Consider the following 7974-nt stretch of genomic DNA (forward strand, 5'->3'; position numbering starts at 1 on the left):
ACGAGGTAAAGAAAAAATGGAAAAACGTTCTTCTAGTCTGCTCAATTCTCTCTCCAACAGGTGGGCAACCCCTTCTAAAACCATCATGACATGATCCACCAACCAGACCACTGGACGCCAATCTGGAGGTTCAGATCCTGCGCTGGTGCAGACGATCACCTTTCATGCTATACATTAAAACATTTTTTTCTCCTCACTTTACTGACAGCTTGTTGTTGAACAGACCCGCGCTGTGAAACCACACTAACACTACCCCGGTCCTTCTCCATTACCGCCGCTGCCTTCTCTCCAGCCCCCTGTAACGGCAGCCAAGGTTGCTGGAAGGTTTCATGATGCAACTGCAAAGGCTTTGAGAATTTCCTTACTGTACCCAGAGAGTCAGGGAGCACAGTGCCAGGCCGCAGACCTCATTATCCACCACTGGCTGGGCCCGAATAAATGAAATGGAAGGTGGAGGGGGGGGGAAAGACAGACAGGAGGAGGAGGAGAGGGGTGGAAGAGGATCTGACAGTACGGACGTGAGAGATGGATGATGATTTTAATGAAGAAGAATAAAAAGCTTCCCACCATAATAGTCATCGTTATATAACTTTCCTCTTTTCTGTAATTGCTCATTTCGATATATACTTAATTTGACGACTTTTCCTGTGGCCACACCGGAGTGACACATCTTAACTGTTTTTTGTTTTTTTCCCGTCGAACTGTTGCAAAAAGCGCATCAGTGGCCCGAGGACACCGGCAACCCTCCCAGGAGGCGTGCACAGCGCTAGCAGAGGTGTGGGGGTGTTGAGATTTTTTTATTTTTTTTTATAACCCGCAGCTCCCCCCAGCCCTCACTTTCGCCAGCCGGGGCAAGGAGAAGCCCATATGGCAGCCAAGCGTGGCTCCGGCCAGCTCGGGCTCATATGTATGGAAAACACAAGGTCTGGAGAGGGAAGTCACAGGGGGTCACGCTAGTCAGAGAGGCAGCCCGAGGTCCTGGTGCAGGTTAGAAGGTCTTGGTTCGGGAGAAGAGGCTAATTTCTTCTACTTGGCTGAGCAAAGGCCTGAATAATTGCGCCCTCTGGGTTGGCCTGTGGGTAATGTGGAGGTAGAGCAGAGTGTACCAACGCGGAGAGCGAACGGGGGGGGGAGGTTTGGGGAAGGATCACAGAAAAAGGTTGTGCCCGGCTTTTAATAGATGCTCATTATATTTGTTGATGCTGCGAAAGTAGAAGCATCCTCTCGCATTAGTATTTGCGCCTGATTCCGTGGCGTTATGTACATGCATTAGCCCGAGCCGGCACATTAGGGGTACGTTGGAGCTGACAATATTTGTGAGGACAAAATCAGGAAACACTGCTTGTATTTGCAGACAGTAAAAATCAAAAACAGTGATGTAATAAAGCTTCCAGTTCATCAGCATTGCAGAATCCGTTCACATCCGATCCACTTGTTAGCATGAAAATATGAATAATAGCAGCTTTAGTGTTGCATTCGATTGGGACACTTCCTCCCAAAGCTGCAGAAGGAAGCTCTTTGATTTCCATATACAGTAGATTACAACAGCATGTGCTTCAGGAGTTTTTAATATATGGAATTTATTGTCGGGCACAAATCTCGTACTTAATCGTTATTAATTTTGGAGCATTACCATTGGGGGGGGGCTTGATATAATAATGAATCAGCCTGTTGCTAGACGTGCTAAACCTCCCATCAGGGTACATACTCAATAAACGACAATCAAATATCGCAGATTTAACCCGACTTTTCAAAGTGTTTAGTCATTTGGAGTGGAATCGCATTTGTTGTTGGTACAATGGCGACATATAAAATATGCTAAACACATCCCAAGCAAAAATTAGCATCAGTTTGTTATTCGAAGACGAAATACAATAAGGAGACTTGTTCCCAGGCATCACCAGACGGATACAAACTGGGCTGGAGGCTCTCATTTGTGTCTGATCAGTGGGGGTTGGACTTCTCAAGACGACAACAGGTAGGTTCCAGCTTATCCAGAAGTAGAGTTAAGGCTATGTGACCGTGCAGCACTGCCATGTATCCATCATAGCAGGAAAAGAACCACGTGCTTGTCCATGTCTGCATCGGAAACCATTAACTTGCTTGTACACTTTCCGCATCCGCTGCTTGATGTAAATTAGGTCTCCTGAAGTATGCAAGAGTCCACAAAGGCCCTGAAAATTTGTGCAGTGACTACGCAACAAGGGTGATGTTGCACATGCTTGGACAGTCTTCCAAACAGAGTCCCGCAGACGAGATAGATTGTATAGCATCAACTGTCTATGTGGGCATTGGCACGGAGGTATCATGAAGGCTTGACTAGAACAAAGACAATGAAACAATTACACCTGCACTTAAAACACTACATGGGCTGCCGGTACAGTATAGAACCTGCTTGTTTACAGCCTTAAATGAGAGTTCTCTCAAATTTATTTCTGACCGGCTCACTAGCAATTGCGTAATAAGATCCTTTATATCATCAGTTATGCATATCTAGAATATACCTGGAGTCAAAAGAAAGTCTTTAAGCCTCTGTGGTGCTTTTCTCTGGACTGTTTTATGTATGTATGTGTGCACACTGTATGGATGACGGAAGAGTTCATTTGGTCACGTGGGATATTTACATGTTCCCCATCTCATGTGTTCATATACTTTTATGTTAAAGCACAATTAAACTCAAGACCAAGATTCCTGGATTGACCTTCAACCAATCAGAGCAGTCAAACGTACAACCAATAATTTAAAAACGTAAGCAGGTTTGAAGTGTTGTCTGTTCTTCTTTCAGAGGAAATATACCACCCAATTCTTTTAAAACTGACAAACATATATTTAAAAGAAAGTTCCACATGATCGGCGGCCATCTTGGTTGTTTACAAAAGTGGCTCAATGGCGCACCACACTAGATCAGTTAGTTTGAACAGGATGGGGTGCCGAGTGCATTCTGCTGTCGCAAATGAAACACAAGCTCTTCATTTCGTCTCGTTTCCAAATTTCCACTGCATGATTCCCCCTAAAACCCTAAAAACCCAGTCCATGATTGCCCAGTAGAACCCTTACACTCCCTGGTTGGGAAAACCGGCCCCACCCTCCAAACTCTAAATGCTCCAAAAGTTTAGACTCAAGCAAAGAACTCAAACTCTACTTTAAAAGAAAACGTCTCAAGTTGCTTCCCTCAGATCATGTCTGTGTTGCCCCCTGTGGTAATTGCCGCAGACAGTTCTATCAAGCGAGGACAAAAGGCGGAGACTTGGCGTATGTGCGGCCGCTGACAGCTACAACAGCATCCTCACCTGGATCAAGTAATGAATCTGCCACAAGCTCAGAAGATTGAAACCGAGCGATATGACTGGATCTCCCGGAGTTCATTAGAAAATAAAAAAGATCGACCCTTGAAACCGACGGCCGCGACGCCTCTCGGAGAAACGTTTTTAAAGCGGGGTAGAGAAGGGGGGAAATGTGACATGCTCAGGTGTAATTATACTCACCTAGTTCACAGCGGAGATTAAGAGGAGAAGGGATGGATAAGAAAAGGGAGCGTCAGACATGAAAGAATATTGAAAAAGTTGCTGATGAGCAGTGTCCTCCCTCCTCCCTCGCTTTCGTCACCGTGTCATCTCAAGGTCTCACTTCTGTTTGCCTTTTCCAATTATAAAGGTGTGACTGTGGGCTTCTGCGCCCCTCCTTTTTTTATATAACTATGCTGAAGTTGAGGAGGTAAAAAAAAAAAAAAAAAAGCCTTTTGTTTGTCAGGAAAATTACAGGAGTTGACTTAATTATCACTTACAAATTTCCCTTCCATCCCTCTGCAGGCCTAATCCGATGTGAGCGCCGCAACTTTGCATTCTTCGCCGCGATGTTGTCGGACATCAAGGATGCTTAACAAGGGGCGAGGAAAGGCTCCAAACTGAGCCAACACTGCCCTCTAGTGGCTCTTCAATGCTTCACACGCAAGCCAGAGCGCCCCCGTGAAGCGTCGCTCCTGTCAGAAAATGGATTATGACAGTCTAATTTATTATTATCTCCATCCCTCTGACCCAGTATTTCAGAGCTCCAACCTGATGTCCTAATGACAGGCAGCCGCGGTCACACTCAATCTACTCAATCCTTCAAACGGCAGCAGCCACGCAGGCTTCTCCTCTCCACTTTAGTCAAAATTGATTTATCAGTTATAATAAAAAGCAGAGAGAGTGGTGGGGTATTAATCACAATGGGATCTGTTAAATAGATTAGAAAAATCGTTTATAATGACCGACTTTAAATGAAAAGATTCCAATTATTCTCCCTGATGGAAGTATTTTTGTGATTTTTTTTACCTTCATCTTTGGTGAGCGGCCACCTGTCAATCATACGCAGAAGGGTTTTTTTTCCCCTTGTCTGATTGGATTATTAGTTATGTGACTTCTGCTGATGCCAACCACCCAAATCTTTACTCCTGGTGGACGCATATGATGTTGACAACGACCTGTATGCAAGTACTGAGATCCTTCAAGCAGCAACATATAGAGAAAGAACCAGCTGATGAGCAGAAGGTTGTGTTAAAAGCTCAAAGCCTGTGTCAGATTTATCAGATTGTGGGCCAAAAAAACTTCAAATTCTTCAGGAAGGCGATGGAGATAATAAGCAATGATTTGGGTGAAATGGTCCTTTTATCATCAACAGTTAAAGCAGTCCAGTTTAAACAAATCGCTGTAAAATTCGTCTTCAAAATCCAGACTCCCGAGCAAAAGTTGTTGCTTGTTCTTTTCAAACAGGCCCAAAATGTTAGAGATCATCAGTGCTGACAAGAGCTGGATTTACAGATACCAAGAGGCAGTTCTTGCAGCAGAAGAGCCTGCTGTCTCTAAGAAACCAAAGAACAGCTCATGAGGATGCTCTTTGGTTATTTAAACGACAGTGTCAATTCATCAGCCGGGATCAGACTGTTGGAGTTCTACTGTTCAGTCTTGAGGTGTCTGAAGGAGGACATTCAATGCAAACTACCTTAACTGTACCATTGGGTACTCCATCTACTAACATCAACTTCTTCCTCTAGACCAGAGGTGCCCAATCCTGGTCCTCGAGAGCCCCTATCCAGCATGTTTTAGATGTTTCCCTCTTCCAACACACCTGATTCAAATGATCAGCTCATCATCAAGCTCTGCAGAAGCCTGATAACGATCCTGATCATGCGCACAGCATATTTAGCATGTGGTAGCTCAGATTTTAAGCGGTGCATGTGCCCCATGCTGCTCTGGTGGGTGAGGCTTAGGACTGAAAGGGGACATCAGCAGAAGGAAGGATCTATTTGATCACATTTTTCTCGTCTTTTCCAGATTTCTGCCTGATCAGCAGCTTTAACATTTACTCTGATGCCTAATGTCCACATTAAATGTCTAAAATAAACTGGAAAATCCACAAGAATTAGGAATCCTCTGCTGCTTTCACTGTATTTATGCTTTAATTTATTAGTAAGGCACCCTCTAGTGACAATCAAGTTGTTTTTAACTTGTTATGTCCATGTGATGTTTTCAATACGCTAGAAGTTGACAGATTCAGATTCTAAAAACCAATTCTGTCAACTTGTAGGTGGGACTTTCTGCTGCTCTTATTCTTCTTTAGAATCAGTTTCATCAGGAGTTTTTCGTCATAGATGAGGCTCGGTAGAAGGGATAAGAGGTAATGCTATGTAGATCCATATCATTCTCGTGTGTGGAGTTACATTTAAGTCATTTAAATGGGGATAAAAGTGATAAATGTGTCACTTTGATATACAGAGATGGGTCTTAGGGGTTTAGTCAATGATCGGAGAAGAATCTAAAGTAGAGACATGACCAAGACGGCACAAAAATATCTCTAAAAAACCAACAAAACATCCAACAACAGAAACTTCTCATGTCTTAGTGTGAATAAAATCCTTTCATGTGTTTTGTGCTCCAGTCTGTGGACATAGCAGGTCTATAAGAACAATGCAGCTCAAGTTCATGGTAGTTTTGTCTCAGTGTTGGAAATTATGAATAATTTGTCTAATTGTTAACTTTATATCTACTGTTTGTGTTCTTAAAAGTGTGCAAAACATTGTTCTGTCAGGTTTTGTTTCGGAAAAAAATGTGTTGTTTGCTTAATAGTTCATCTGCTTTCATGATCGGAGTGCATGGACTTGATGATTAGCAGCTTTTTGGGGAAAAGTGAAATCAATATCAGCACAAACACATTCTTTCATCTACAATTTATTCAGTTTTTGGCTGATAGTTTAACAGAACTTCAAGTCAAAACGACTTAAATATCTCCTGAAGCTCAGACGTTGAGCACACTGTCCGCTGAATCAACTTCCAGATGCTCAGCTGTGGACGCTTCTGGGATTTCGTGTCTTCTTTCCTGTTCGATCAACGAGGACGAAGAGCAGGTCAGCCAGCTGAGGGAGCCAGCAGAAACAAAAAGCACCACGGTGGATGTTGAGATGGACAGAAGGGCAGCGGAGGACAGCCAAGATCATCTGAAGTGCTGCAAATTTTGAAATTTAAGTCACATTGATGGTGTGCTCCTCATGTATTCGACTGTGTTTGGCGTGTTATAGCTCCAACTTGTGCAATTTGTTTCCCTTAAAAACGACATGTAGCAGCAAATGTTGAGCAGATTTTGTAGAAGAACCAAAGAGTTTAGTGCCTCGTGAAAATGGCGTCACACTAGATTCTGATTGGTTGAGCTCATTCAACTCAATTACAAGACTTTTGCTGCTAATTTCCTGTTTCTCAGCTCGTGGAAGTCCAAAAAAAATTGTGTCGCTTGTGCACATTATCTGCCATTCAGCCCCTTTGTTCACCCTCAGTTTGCCTCTTATTAGTCTTTTGTCCTCTCTGGTGGTGTTTTCTTTGTTATTAGCACTAATGGTGGCAAAATGCTGTTTTGTGTTCATTTAATCTGTGCAGAGACAACTTGTAGAAGCCTTTCATACATCACATGTTGGTGGAATTACAAAGGGACGGCTCAAAAGTCACACCTGAACCTCGTTTCTAATCCCTGCAGGCTTCTTTTTTTGCACTATGAGGATATTTTAAAGAGCATGCCGGCTCACAAATCAAGATTTCTAATTTATGCTCAGAGACGTTCTGACGGTTTGGCACAGAGGAGGAGTGGATGTGCCGAGATGCTGACGACGGGCGAAGGATAAGCGACGTTTGAGGTCAGCTGAGACATCCTCAAAGTGCATTCCTGAGGGAAAGGGGGAAGAGTTCAGCCAAGAGCTTCGACAAACACGAGACTCAAAGTAAAGATTTTGCTTTCTGACAGAACACCAGGCAGGAGGAAACTGATGGCGTCTCCTCCTCCTCACACCACCGAAATATGCTGAGTCGAACCGAAGCGTATTTAAAAGCGACGCCCAGCTGAGGGCGATGTGGCCTAATGAGGGTGCAGCAGGAAGCAATCAGGCACAATCAACATAAATGAGTCTAGAGTAACTTTTTTTTATTGATTTTTATCACAGTTTGGATGCAAAAATAATTTAAGAAGGAAAAGAAACATGTAAAAAGATCTATTATTTGTTAGAAAAACTTAAAATATAACCCTCATGCATTTATAAAATCACTTTTAGCTGCAGTTTTTTTTCACATCACATTCTCACTTTCATATTTAACTTGTGAATAAAACAAATAGAAATGTCAAACTATGTAAAGATATTTTAAAGACAGTAAAACTGTGCGGTAAATATGTATAAAATGATGTCACAAAAGCTTAAATGCATTTGCATTCTCTGGGGGAAACCTTGCAGGAGATATTTGCAGTTTGCTTTCTTCAGCTGTGGAAAATAATCAAGATAATCCTGAAGGCTGACATCATGTTAAACCTGCAGCTTTTTGTCTCCCTCATCTGGCACTCAGAAGAACTGCACAGATACTTTTGCAGCTCCTGTCCTCATGTGTCTTGTGTGATTTTGGTAAATATGAGCTCCTACACTGTGAAAACTGTTGTTTCTCCTCTTGGTGGTTGCTGCACTTC

The sequence above is a fragment of the Stegastes partitus genome, unplaced genomic scaffold (assembly GCF_000690725.1).
Source record: "Stegastes partitus isolate 25-593 unplaced genomic scaffold, Stegastes_partitus-1.0.2 Scaffold624, whole genome shotgun sequence".
NCBI lineage: Eukaryota > Metazoa > Chordata > Actinopteri > Pomacentridae > Stegastes > Stegastes partitus.